Source organism: Sinocyclocheilus grahami, unplaced genomic scaffold, assembly GCF_001515645.1.
Source record: "Sinocyclocheilus grahami isolate Dianchi unplaced genomic scaffold, SAMN03320097.WGS_v1.1 scaffold15.1, whole genome shotgun sequence".
Lineage (NCBI taxonomy): Eukaryota > Metazoa > Chordata > Actinopteri > Cypriniformes > Cyprinidae > Sinocyclocheilus > Sinocyclocheilus grahami.
The window spans coordinates 3,439,646-3,454,774 of record NW_015505194.1 but is presented as its reverse complement, the minus strand read 5'-3'; the positions used below and the strand labels follow the sequence as shown (position 1 = coordinate 3,454,774).

General features: G+C 35.6%; 1 long non-coding RNA gene across 1 annotated transcript; it reads left to right on the top strand.

Moving 5' to 3' along the window:
- The first annotated feature begins 2,952 nt into the window (after nucleotides 1-2,952).
- On the top strand, nucleotides 2,953-4,233 carry LOC107602902 (uncharacterized). Its single transcript, XR_001611081.1, has 4 exons — nucleotides 2,953-3,015; nucleotides 3,362-3,483; nucleotides 3,621-3,794; nucleotides 3,941-4,233. It is a non-coding gene; the product is annotated as an uncharacterized lncRNA (long non-coding RNA).
- The last annotated feature ends 10,896 nt before the right edge of the window (nucleotides 4,234-15,129 follow it).

The following is a 15,129-nucleotide window of genomic DNA, read 5'->3' as shown; positions in this document are numbered from 1 at the left end:
GCTAAGCACTCTGCTACGAATTTGGAGCAAATAAGACCACAAACCAACCGTGAAAAGGGTGAGAGAACGAGAAAGACACCAAAAAAAATGCCCTGTATTAGGGAGATCTCACGTCATTGATGGATAAGGCATTCATTTAAAAGTCATTTTGAAGTCTTCATCATGCACAATGGGACTTTGCGGTGCTTTGCAGCTTGTTATTAATTCTGAACGTAGGCTAAGGCACATTCATCTTCAGGTGCGGAAAGGGAGGGCCACTCATTTATACAGGGGAAGGAGTTAAGCATAGTCTCTACTGGGAGATGAAACACCTACCTGCCCTGATGTCATCATTCACCAATGCCTAATAGCTCAGAAAAGGGGTCATTATTAATCAGGGACGACCTTTCATCTTGGTTCTCTGCATGCTGTATTGCATGAATGTAGACACTGCCTGCTTAACATTAACTGTTATAATTTTTTTTTACTTCTCATTAGATACAAAATACAACCTTTTGTGGTATGCTGAGGCATGGGAGAGAAAATATCCATTGCTTAGTAATTGCCAATAAATGATTTAGAGACTGACCTTCATCTAATCATCTTAGAATAGGTCAGTTTTTTCCTCCCTTATATCAAGCATCTAGTATAAGCCTTAAAAAATGTAGTCAGCACATTACAAGGGGAAATGATCTCTTGTTCTCTGTATTCTCCTCCATTCCCTCTCTTCAAATTGGCTTGGTCTGAGCAGAATTCTTTATTATTGTTGCATTAAGGTAGAAAAGATGGGAGTTGGAGAGATGGGTTTTTCTGGTCGTCTTCTCCAGATCACAATGTAATGTGCTAATGGATTCCACAGCAGCTCAGACTGCTCTGTGAGTGGGCAGGAGCTCTGTTACTTTAAATCCATTGCCTTCAAGCCTTTGATCTCTCAGCAGTACATGAAACACTTTTGAATTACTGTGTCTTTTATCTGCACAACTGTGTGGCATCAACCAGTCTCATTTGATCTACACTTCCAGAGCATTATATGAATAACATACTGAAATTTAAATCTAAAAAATAGTGTTTGTCTTTTACAGTACCCTTGAATTCAGTGACATCTCTGTGGTGACATTTCTGCTGAATTTAAGGACTGTCTTGAATGTTTGAATGCAAGGAGAAATTATGTAGCTGTTGTGGGCTATCTATAAATAATGCAAAATATGGCCGGTAAAATATCTAGATTTGGGTTATTTATTTTTTCTACATGATATGACTGATTCATTAATCTAATACGTTGCAAATAATTTGTATAGGTAGATTGGCTATGTGTGTATCTATATATAAGTGTGGGGCAAGTCCGTTTTTTAATTATAATTATAATTATTATTGCTTTAATTCAGTAAGGACGCATTAAGTTGATCAAAAGTCACAATATAAAAAAAAAAAATTTTTTTTATTTCAAATAAGTACTGTTCTTTTGAACTTTCTAAAAATCCCAGTATCACAGTTTCCACAAGAATATCAATCAGCATATTAGAACAATTTCTGAAGGATCATGTAATACTGAAAACTGGAGTAACGGATGCCGAAAATTGAACTTTGCCAGAACAGGAATAAAATACATTTTGAAATATCTTAAAATAGAAAATGGCTATTTTAAGCTTTATTTATTTATTTATTTATTTTAAATCTAGGCTAATTGATGCAGCCTTGGTGAGGATTAGATACTTCTTTCAAAAATATTTAAAACATTTACATAACATATTGTGAACTTGAGGAACTTCATTACATATTTCAAGTGCCTCAGAGTCTTTCCTTTAATGAGGTTACTGAAGGAACCATTGACACAATTTAGAGGTCTGGCAGTAATGCAGTTCCTCAGAGGATTGTCCTGTTTGAGAGGGTGCCTGGAGGTTCTCCAGAGGGTTCTGCTACTGTGGCGGTCTAAGGAACCAAAATGGTGCTTTTAATTTTTTTTCAGTTTTATAGTGTTTCAGAGGTAGGTGCAGGGACACATTCTTGCATCTGATGTGCCATTTTTAATCTATATACACATGCATCAAATGGATGATTTGGTCATTGTGTGGAATTTACAGTACATGCAGCTCTTGATTAAATTCATATTGTTCTTTCTTTCTTTTTTTATTAATTGTTCTAAATTAAAGTGTTCAATTGTCAGCTGTAGTTATTCGTTTGAACTTTTAGGTCCAGAAATTTGCACATGAACTCATGAGTAACAGCAATTGACACAGTTTGATCTTATAAAAAAAGAATCCAAACAAAAAGAATGATTGCATCTTCAAGTGCATGTTGTTGAGAGATCTAATGATTTGTCTATTTTGAGGAGCTTTCAAAGTTTCATGTAGCTCTAATTGTCTAAATTAATACTTTGAGACATGTGTACATCAAGCACTACCTAAAACTGAAAAACAGACACATTTAATCTTCAGGCTTTGTAAGCCTCTGATAACACAGAAGAGACAAAGTAGACATCCTATTCTCATGGAAATGAGAACATGAAGTGCCTCCTCTGAGGTACTTTGTAAAATTGTGTTTGTTTTCTTATTTCTCCCTCACAGATAGGCTGCTATTGAAAAAATTAAAAGTATATATTTTACCACCTAATACTAGAGATGATAAATAGTAGAATTGAAAGTGTGTGTGTGTGTGTGTGTGTGTGTGTGTGTGTGTGTGTGTGTGTGTATTTAATAAATACTTTTTGTGAAAATAAGTACTGTCTGTCAAAAACACCTTAATCAATCTCTGTCTTTCTTAAGGCCCCGATTTCACTTCAAGCGGAATCAAATAATGAAATGGTGTGATGTCATTTTGAACGAAATCAAGCCAAAATGACATTTATTTGAGTTTGTTTCAGGCCTTAGAAACAGCTTGCCAAAGCAAACTTTCCAGAAAAGTTCGCTCCGGCTGGTAAACACCTTTGAACAACCTTTGGTCCGTGGCGATAACTTAATAAGTAGGTATGCTCTGGGACTCTGTCTTCTTTGACTTGGAAATCTTCTCTGGTTCATTTCCTCTGTTGAGTCCATCAAGGTCAGAAATTGAAGTCTAATTCTAATCGAAAACAACACTGACACTGTTTTTTCATGTTTAATACTGTAAAGCTGTTTGGTTTAAAAATATATATTGTATAAAGTGCTATATAAATAAACATGACGTGACTTTGTGCCGAACTGCAGAGCTCATGCAAACGTATCCATGACTATGTTCAGATACTTTCTTAACTGCTGTTTTCTCACTGCTGTCATTTTGTTGTTTATTTTGTTATTGAGAGTAAAGCGCAGAGCACATATTAGTGGTTCTTAGACTTTGCCAAACAAATTCATTACGAAAAAGCCATGTTTTTTCCCATCTTATTGTGTTATCTCTGTGTTCTTAGAGATAGAGATCCTGTTTGTTCCCCTTTCAAAGCATCTATCCTTTTAGCTGGTCAACTACAGTGGGACAAATGAAGGGCATCCAGTGGTCTGGCAGAGCTTTGATCAGCACTGTTTCTTCCAGGTTTTTTCTCCAGACATTCAGTATACACTTTTTTTTTTTTTATAATTTCACTTGCATTTTGATCAATACTATTGTGTAATGTAAAGAATCAGAGAAATCAAGTGCATATCATGTATTGATTATTCCCTAAATAATAGGAACAATATTGCTATCTTGCTGTGGATTCCTCATATTGAGTCCGTACTGCAACCCATCCAACCAGAGATTGACTCTTGATGTTGAATCATGATATGTCAAAGAGTATTGATTCAGACACATACAGCAATTCCCCCTCCGCACTTCAATCGCTGCCCGGGGGGCAAAAACAGAAGGTGCAAAGATCTCTCATAAGATCACAAATGAACCATGTCAGATAAATGAATAGCTGCAAATCTCTCCCTCTCTGTGCTTCACTCTACTCTGCTTTCTCTTCTTTTTGAATGAGACCGTATCACTCATTTGACATTCTCATTTTAAGGAGACTCGTGAAGTATATCTTGACCTACTGCCATCTCTTCACAAGGTTTCTGCTTAACCCTAAGGTCATGCCCCTCCACTCCACAACACAATATTTATGTTTATCCAGCACAAACCCACGAGAGACTCTCCTCAACACATATCTGCATGTGTTACTTCATTTGAAGTTAGAATGGCAGTACAAATCTCTAAGCATGAGGAAAAACCAGATGAGTTGTGTACAAATACATCCTTGACCCCTGACCTTGAGATGGTCACTCTCATAATTAACTCCTCTTGTCTTTTGATATTCAAATCCCATCCATTATCTCGATATTTATATTAAAATTATTATATAATTTTAATTTAATTATTTTGTTTTACCACGGCATTCTAGTTTGCATGATTTTGCTTTAAAAACGAAAATGAGATTTTAAGATTTAACATTTTTGAATGAAATGGTTAAATGGTTGTTTATTGAAAATATTTCATTTTATGTTTTATAATATTTATTCATTTTATTTTTTATTTTATTTCACAACAACATTTGTATGATTTTGCTTTAATTATAAACTCAAGTGGAGGTTTTAAAATATTTGCAATATTCCTGTGGTTTAGTTAAAACATTTTTATTTTATTTTATTTATTTATTTATTTTGCTACAGTATTCTTGTTTGCATGTATTTGCTTTAAAAACCAAGAGGAGATTTTTAAGATATGTCTGTGGTTATTTAATAAAAACATTGACGCTGCTCTATTGAGGCTGATAGCTCTACCATGACATGAGTTATTGAAATGCTACTATAACTGTCAGCAATAGTGTTGTCAAATAGTCTCTGGGTTGTGTTCTAATGAAAACATACACACTATGCGCTACAGTTAAATGTTGCCAGTAAACCACAGCTGTTGACTGATCATTTGGAGGGACTTTTTTTCCCCACATTTGTGCCCACATATCTGTGTGTTTTCTAATGAATCCTCTTCTGTCTCTCTGATGTACTCCTGTCTTTCTCCTTCTGCTGGCAGAGTTCATCAGTACAATGCCTTACTCTTGGGCAATCCAGATGGGACAGGAATGGGAGGGCACTACTCTGCACCTTAGGTTGTGATAATTGAAGCGACAGCAGGGGCCTCGGGAATGTTGCTTGACACCTGCATAGTTTCAAGAGGGATGTAATTTGCCTTTGAACATGGCAGGCGGAACATCATTTGCACAAGTCAGCCGTGATGCCAAGAGCCTCTTACCTTTTCTTCCTCAGTGGATTAGTGGTTTTAATTAACCCCCTGGCACCCTTTGCGTCCCTACCACATGGGCAGGAAGGTTTTACAGACCTAACGTATGCCACAATGCCGCTCCAGCATAACAGCTTGTAGAGGAAGCTACTATGAAACTGTAGCTTATAAAACTACAAGGTACTGATCATTTAAAGTAGATCAAGCTATACTTTAAAAAAAATTAAGTTAGCAACAATGTGTTTCTAACAAAAAGGGCTAACAAAAACTGTTTTCATTTCGATAAGAAATGTTTCTTGACCACCAAATCAGCATACTAGAATGATTTCTGAAGGATCACGTGACACTGAAGACTTGAGTAATGACTGTTGAAAATCCAGCTTTGCTTTCACAGGAATAAATTACATTTTAAAAATGTATTAACACAGAAAACAGTTATTTTAAATAATAGTAATATTTCCCTGTGTTTACTGTATTATATATATATCAAATAAATGTAGTCTTTTGTGAGCATAAGAGACTTCTATCAAAAAATTTTTTTTACTGTTCCCAAACTTTTGAACAGTAGTATATAATTCTGCAGGTTTTATATGGAACATTAAAAAATTATATCTTAAGCTTTATAAACTTCAAAAAGAGTCAAGGGAAAGCAGAGACCTAATTCAGTAAATCGCTTACAGCACCTTTCAGAGTTCATAAAGTACTCTTCTTAAGCTCTAATCATGACAAAAAATATATTTTTAGGCTGGTTTAGTGCTTAAGCACATTCAGGAGTAAACAATATACCTCAAAATGTCTCTGTGCAGGGAGTTCCAGGAACACAACTGAGTCCCGATTATTTTTTTAAACAGTTCCTTTTAAAGGAACCGTCAGAATTGATAAGCTAAAATGATTAAAGCTGTTTTTAAGAAAGACTTTTTAAAGAAGTCATTTTAAGAGAGTGTATTTGACCATTGCCTCAGCACACTTTGCTGAATGGCAATGTGCGCAATACAACGTGACACAACAATGTAGCATTATATTGTGTTGAACCACTAGGCCACTTGCAGAAAATTTGTCAACATGTACCGCTGTTTGCTTTGCTGTTGCACATTTGACAAATAAAATATTTACTTATCCAATAAGCTTTTGAATCATTGCATATGAATATAGCTTTTACTGGAGATGTTATTTTGAAAATACTATGCTACCAAATTAGCATTTATTTATTTTAATTTTTTCCCCCTGATAGTTAAACATTATTCTCAATATTTCTACCATTGTAGGCATTTTTAATATATTGAGCTTTCCACAAAGTAAGCAAAGCTTCTACCTCCAGATACTTATCCAGTTTATATGGATGTTCATTTGCATGATGTTGTCATACTTCTGCATATTCAATGTGTATCTCTTGACATTGCTGAGGATGATTTAGTCAAAAAGGCAGTGAAGGGGGCTTGTGATTTCATTGCAAGGCAATGCCTCTTCGCGGAGCAGATTTAGGTCAGTTTGGCTCGAGCACCTGCTGGAGAAGTAAAAATGTATCCTCATCGCAATGTCCTCCCCCTAAGCTAGAGCTGAGTAAATAATCAGGCCAGTGCTATAAATGTGATCACTAGTCACTGGCTTCAGGGAGACAGTTTTGTGTCTTTTTTTCCATGAGCGTGTCAAACTAAAATACTAGACCCAAACAAACATTTGACATTTTGAAATGTGCTGCTGTCATAGTCAGAGTTGCGACTGACATTCGGAGACACGCACCTGCACGCATTTCCATCCCAGTGCTGAACAGTCAGCTGATCTGTTGGCGGTTGGCGGTAGGAGGCAGATCGAGCAGAAATAGCCAGCGGGTTAGCAACATGATGGGTGCAAACCATCATGAGGTGCTAAACGGAAGCATTTGGTCAAATACAACAATGATGCCCTGAGGCTGGAAAGAGATGTAGAGGACAGCCATGTTATGAAGATGATAAGACTTGCTTGAGACGGTTTGACTGAGCCTTGCCTCCGTCCCAGCCATCATGATGAATGCGACTGCATGGGATCCATCAGGCTTCAATTTAATCGATTTAGATATCATAATACTTTACATTTTAAGAAATGTGCAATTATGCATATCCTAACAATAGTTCATAGTTTCCCATAATTTATTCGTAACACATTCACTGAGTTTTATATGTGACCTCAGTCATTATGGAGATATTGTGTGATAAATAAAGGCTCATCAGCAAACCTCTAACAAAATAGACACAGGCTTTATTCAGGAGCCTCAGAATTGAAATGAACTGCTTATTGAATAATATAGACAGAGGGTCATGCTGAAATCTGTTAGGTAGTTTTCAACCAAAAAGAACAGTCCCCAAAATGGGATTTTTTTTTTTAACAAACTCTGACTTTATTTGTAATATCTGTTGCTCTGTTGGTTTACGCCATCATGTATATTTTGTCTTATATTTGACGAAAACAAGAAGTTTGCATGTAGTGATAGAAAGCAGTTTGCAGTGAAAGACTTCTTAGAAGGGTCTGACAACAATGCTTGTTTTGCAGATACCGTATGTAGTTCGGCCAACACTATAAATATCATGTGAATACATCACGGGGAAAGAGGAACAACATGCAGTGAAAATATAGTGCTTTTGGTTGCTAGGAAACTGACAAACGGAGCTCTTTAACACTAATGCCAAGCACAGCTGCATATTATCAGGGGCTTTCAGATTGGACTATTTTCAATTGTAATGGGGAGACAATATTAATTCAGTCAATTTCTGCCAAATGTTCATGATGCTGCAGTGCACCTCATTTAAAAAAGTCGGATGAGGGCAAACCAGCCATTATGCCTCATTTTGGATGTAACAATATGAAGAATGCTATGCCATCTATGTGTTCAAAATCTTTTATTGCATTAGGGATGGTGATTTGCTCATTATCAAGGCTGAGCAGCCCTAATTGATTAACAGCACACCTCATGAAGAAGACTACATGTATCTGATTGCCATATTACTAAACAAAACAAATATTCTTGTTCAAAATCTGCGAAGATATTTCCTGTGCTGTTCAGTTGAGGTCTGAAATATGGTAGTTATGAGTTCTGAGCATATGAAGGTTCTGTGCGAAGTTGTATTTAAAGTGGAACACTGAAAATTCAAGATGATACACGTGTTGCAGAGCTGTGACTTTGTGAGGGGCATGTCAGTGATATTTAATGTAGATACTATAGTATATCCGTAATCTATATAGAGATCATTGAGGAGAAAACAAGTCTGCAGCGAATGGAAATGAATAATTTGTCACATTATTTGCATTTTGCATGTTGTATTTCAGTCATTTAAAATGTGTGATGTATGGACCAGCCTATAGGTATCCCTCAACTTTCAAGGTTTTCATTTTGAAAATGAAAATTTTTTGTTAAATACCATGTATAAATAAGTGATGAATGAATAATTTTCATTATTTTGAATTCAGATGTGGTTAGTTGGGTTTCTTGTTCTCAATATAATTATTTTGTAGGTAACACTGTAGATTAGGGAACTCTATTCACTATTAACGAGTTGCTTATTAGCATGCACATTATTAGCATATTGGCTGTTATTTGTACAACAAATTAGGAGTTTATTGAGGGAAAACACTTAATACTTAATAGTGATTATGTGTTCCCTAATTTAAAGTGTTACCATTTTGTGTTGTTTTAGGCTGCACATTATGTTTTCAACTTGAAGGTAATCCATTTCACATGACTGATTTTATATGGCGAAACATTAAAGAAAACAACCACTTTTTCAAAGTGCAAAATCAAGCATGCTTGAATGGTTCATGTCAGTCTTGTTTAGTTGCTAATTCATGGTTTTGAGTTTAGCCTTTTAAATAAACTTCAAAGTTCATATTAAATCAACATCTATAGATTTTCAGTAGGCTCCTACGCTCATTTGCTTCTTTGTTTTGGGTGTACTCTGTGTTTTTTGTCAGTAAATATTGACAGCTGTGATGAGTCAGGGTGTCCCTAAGGCAGTGTGACCCAGTGTCACCACTCATATGCGCCACATGTTTACACTAATGCAGTGAAGCTCTTAGCACCATCTAAAGTGTTTTTGCTTTGACAATCAAAAGAGTGATGGAGTCTGCTTTGAAAAAAAAATGTAAGTGCTTTTGAAATGTTTTACAAATACAAATTATTTTATAGTTTTTTTTTTTTAAGCCAGTTCAGAAAAAGAACGTTCAATAACATGTTGTATTTGTGTTGTATCTAGGGAGGTGCATTCATTGTGCTTTAAGGGGATGTAAGACAATATTCTCTATACATACGCTCCAGAACAATGTTTATTGTGAATTTTTATCTTAATTTTGCCAACAGTATGTTGTCTTATAATATCATGCTTTTTCTCACATGTATAAATGGGCCTTTATAATTTAGGAAAGGGGTGCCTCACAAAGATATCATCATATTTTTGTGATGATATCTTTGTGAGGCACACAAAGATATCATCACAAAAATATGATGATATCTTTGTGAGGCACAAAGATATCATCATATTTATGATATTTACATATCACTGCTCTTAGGGATTTCTTTCACTATATATCTGGCAGGATTTTAATGACTCTGTTCTCTGAATCTCTGTTCTCTGAATCTTATCAACTGAGCTGCACTGAAATGGCAGAATACTTAGATAAAAAGTGAAAATGATGCATTTGAGTGAACTCCCAATGACAAGTTGGATACATTGGCAGTTTTTCAAATAACATAAATGTACAGTGAACAGAATATTAGCTTTTCAGAGTTCCAAGAGACTTCTACAAAATAGCTCCAAGCATCTTCTTTTATGCATAAGATTAAGGTCTAGAGCGGCTAAAACCCATCAGAGAATTATAAGACTGAATGGTTTTACATGTATTATCAGCAATCAAACAAAGTCAACTTTACAGGGAATAGACACAGCTGATAAATAAACTCATTAGCTCATTAATCTGCTGTAGAATAATAATTATTATAACTTCAAATAATTTATCTCTACATAGCGAAAAAGCAATCAAGTCTTTTGTTTTCAGCTTTGATTGTTGGTTTCACATTCATCATTGTACGCTCATCCAATCAAATAAAAATCAGTTCCGTAATGGCAGAAGATTGTCTACTTGTCAACATCTGCACACCTCCACAGCCTCACCATCAGATCACCTTTGAGCTCTTTGCCAGGACTGAGCTCAAGGGATATCCGAAAATGGACTTTTGCCCAGGTTCCCATGACAACATTAACTCAAGTGTTTGCAATTTGGATAAGAGGTACCCTGTCACCTTGTCCACCATCTGCCTGCACAAGATGGAATTTGTTTTTGTGTCTCTCCATAAGGAGGTAGCAGCTTTGACCAAGCACCAGACATATCCTCTGCTTGTTCCCCTAAATTATGCATGTTTTCTGATGCATAATGTATGTGCTCTGAAATGCACGCAAATAAAGCAGTTGTATTGTTTCATGTCTATGTAAGCAGATCGCTTATTTGGCTGGGTGCATCGTAAGCCTGGTGTTTCTACTCTTTCAGCAGCAGATTTGGCAGAGAATTCAATCCAACCACGTTTATGTTGTGTGTCCAAACAAGCAGTGCTGTTGTCAGTGGTGAGTGCTGGCAAACCTCGATGTGCGTATAAGATGTTACTAAGAGAGTTAGGACTATCCAGTGTGGCAGTACGGTACGCTTCTCATATGCACATGGACAATGAAAAAGATGAAAAGGCTTCTGAGTACCTGGCATGAACAGAAACTGGTGGCAATAGCTCATTACTGGGCAATATTTGTGTTTTTCTGCTATTAGTCTGGAACTGTGCCTGCACTCATTCCTTCACATGCAGATTAACACTGACCACAGTGTGTCATTTGCCTCATTCATATACTGATTGATCTAGCATTATTCAGTACAAAATACCTGATGCTATTTCAGTTTATACTAAATTCAAAGATGTTTAGTCACATCAGATAGACAAAGATTAAAATTTTTGTTTCAATGGAAGCAAGAAAATCTGACCTTTTTTGAAACATGCTAAGTGTAATAAATTTGCTTCAGAATTTCATATTCATATTTATTTAAGTCATACTTAAGTTCTATTTTCCTTATGTAAGTTTCCATTATGTAAACATAATACTAGGTTTCCAGTTATTTCCAGTTTTGAATTCGATTTTGAAATCCAGATCATATTTTTTTTTCTTAGACTTCAGGTCTCTGTTATTTTATATGCAGGTGCATCTCAATAAATTAGAATGTCATGGAAAAGTTAATATATTTCAGTATTTGAACTCAAATTGTGAAACTCGTGTATTAAATCAATTCAGTGCACACAGACTGAAGTAGTTTAAGTCTTTGGTTCTTTTAATTGTGATGATTTTGGCTCACATTTAACAAAAACCCATCAATTCACTATCTCAACAAATTAGAATACTTCATAAGACCAATAAAAAAAACAGTTTTAGTGAATTGTTGGCCTTCTGGAAAGTATGTTCATTTACTGTACATGTACTCAATACTTGGTAGGGGCTCCTTTTGCTTTAATTACTGCCTCAATTCGGCGTGGCATGGAGGTGATCAGTTTGTGGCACTGCTGAGGTGGTATGGAAGCCAAGGTTTCTTTGACAGTGGCCATCAGCTCATCTGCATTTTTTGTTGTCTTGTTTCTCATTTTCCTCTTGACAATACCCCATAGATTCTCGTCTTCCCCATGATTGTGTAGCCTAGTGAACCAAACTGAGAGACCATTTTGAAGGCTCAGGAAACCGTTGCAGGTGTTTTGAGTTGATTAGCTGATTGGCATGTCACCATATTCTAATTTGTTGAGATTTGGTGGGTTTTTGTTAAATGTGAGCCAAAATCATCACAATTAAAAGAACCAAAGACTTAAACTACTTCAGTCTGTGTGCATTGAATTTATTTAATACACTAGTTTCACAATTTGAGTTGAATTACTGAAATAAATGACCTTTTCCACGACATTTTAATTTATTGAGATGCACCTGTATATTGTTTAAAAGTTTGGGGTCAGTATTTATTTGTTTTCTTTATTATTATTAATAATTTTATTCATCAAAGATGCATTAAATTGACCAAACGTGCAGCAAAGATATTTACAGTGTTACAAAATATTTCTATGCCAAATAAATGTTGTTCTTTTCAACTTTCTATTCATCAAAGAAACCTTTAAAATATTAATGACTGACTGGAGAAATGGCTGATGAAAATTCAGCTTTGCCATCACAGGAATATATTGCATTTTAAAATATATTAAGATAGAAAGCGGGTATTTTAAATGGTAATAATATTTCACAATATTATTATTAATTCACAATATACAGTTATTTTACTGTATCTTTGATTAAATAAATAAAACCTTCTAAAAACTCATTCTACCGTTTGTGTGATATCATGCTCACTCAAGGTCCTAAGCAAGCAATCTTTCAAATAGAGAAAAAGCTGAAGCACTGAATGTGTTTGTTCAGTTTCTCAGTAGGTACTCATAGCCTAGTGCCAAGACGTATACCGTATTGACCCGAATATAAGATGATGTTTTTTTCTTGGAAATACATCTGAAAAAACGCGGTCGTCTTATATTCAGGGTTTAGACTTTGACATGTCAATAATACACCCACAACAATAGGTGGTGCCAAATACGCATAAAACGAGTGTGCCATGAAATACGTAATGTAATGCGTGTTGTAAAGATCGCGAGTAAAAGCAAAAGAAAAACTTACAGCTGCATGAGTCATGACTGTCACATTAGCCTGATGGGACCAAACTCCCTTTGTGATTTTAAAACGTAAGACAGTACCCAGATTTGAAGTCTACAGTAAGATTTAACTTCTACTGTTAATAAGATTTTGGTAGGCTACTGTTAGATGGATAGCCTAAATGTCCTAATTCAGATGGGCTACCTGTTTTTTTTTTTAATGGTACATTTACATTTTTTAAATGTGATTGTTGGTACATTTTACCAGTTTTTACCATACTTTCAAAACAAAAATTAAAATAGGAAAAATATGCAATATGAAAATAATTGAAAACAAAATGTGTTTTACTGAGAAAAAAAAACAGATTTGGTTTTTAAAAAGCCTTTTTCCAAAAGGTACATCTGGAAAAAGGGGGGTCGTCTTATAATCAGGATCGTCTTATATTCGGGCCAATACGGTACTTATCCGTCCCTTTTTATAGCGGCTTACTGCAACCAAGGTCAGACCGAAAAGGGATTCTGGGATTGGAGACTCTAGTATCTCATCTGTTTTATTAATGTGGATGGCAGGCATGAAGGTATCTGTAAACATCCGCTTCTGTCACATTTTGTATAGCTACTGTGTTTACTCAATTTTGCTGTGATATGATATGTCATATGATTATTTTAAGTAGTTTGTGTACATTGGATTTCCTGATTTTTCATCAGAGGAAAAGCCAGTGATGGTAGTTTTATCATCTTTATCCATGTATGTGACATTCTGCACTGTTTCTAGATGACCTTTGCGTGTGTAACAGAGAATGTATCACTGTTGTGCTTTGTAGTTCATGTAATGTAGAGTCTGTGTCCTGGACATTATAACAAAATTGTCTTCCTTACCAATCGTTCACCTTTTTTTTTTTAACCAGATTCCCGGGATGCATTGTTCACATTGCTGTCAAATGCATTATAAGTCCAGGAAAGATGCTTCAATGTAATTATTATTCTTAATTTGCTCTTCATAGTTCTTCACAGCCCTTTTCAGCAACTCCAGCTATTTTGCCACCATTTATATGAGAGAGCAGACACAGAGCAGATAGGTAATTACTGTAGATGTAGATCCTTATTTGAACTTTTCCCCCAATGATTACAACTTAAACTTCACTCTCTGGCCCTTTTGTGTAACTTCTTTCATCTGCCTCAGTGCCAACTGTAATTTCTGTGCTCCAGCACAAAAGGAACTAGTATATATATATCACTGCTATTCAAAAGTTTGGGGTTGGTAAGACTTTTAAAATGTTTTAAAAAAAAAGAAGTCTCTTATGCTCACCAAGGCTGCATTTATTTGATAAAAAATACAGTAATAACGTGAAATATTATTACAATTTTAAATTACTGTTTTATATTTATATATATTTTAAAATGTAATTTATTCCTGTGATAGCAAAGTTGAATTTTCAGCAGCCATTGATTTCAAGCTCAAAAATTATGTCTTATTAATAAAATAGTTGAAAACAGTTGTGCTGCTTGATTTATGCAGATAGTGCAGAGTTTTTCTTATTTATTGTGTTTTACCATTTAACAATATGCTATACTGTATACTATGCTGTATTTGTATGTACACGTCTTGAAAGTACTGTAACACTTCCTACACTAAGCAGAATGGCTCTGAAGCAGTATGCACCAGTTAATTCTATGTAGTTTTCAAAAAGTCACAATTATGCTTGATGTATTGATTGACTAATGTCAATAGTTGGTCTCTGGATAGACACACGGTGTCTACATATACACTCCCACGGTGTAGCAGACCCCTTTTACAGACAGAAGAAAACACATTAGAACAAGTTCAAAGCCTTTGCCAACTTGAAAAATCACAGAAGTTCTTTTGATAGCACAGAGGGTGAGAGACTGTGCCTGCACCCGTATTCATCAACCCTATGTAATACCTCAAGTTTGGGTTTGATGGCACACTCAGTTTATCAGGTGTTTCAGCTGGTGTCAGCTCCTCACCGCAGCCACACATTGCTCCCAGGGGGCTATGCTACAGACCACTGAGCGCAGTGAAAAGAACTAGGCTGCGTGAACTCGCTGTCTGGCACATACAAATGGCCCACTTTAACCACGTTCTTGTTGCTCTCTCCTGTGAGGAAACAGTCATAAGTCAGATGAATAAGTGCTGATGACCCTCCGGGCACTTCTAAAGCCATTTTATGGGCCTGACAAAAAAAAAGAAGGGGAAAAAAGTGTTCTACTGCCTCTGTGAGCTGCACAGAGCTTTCAATCTCAGTCAAATCTGCACAGACAAAATGCAATATTTA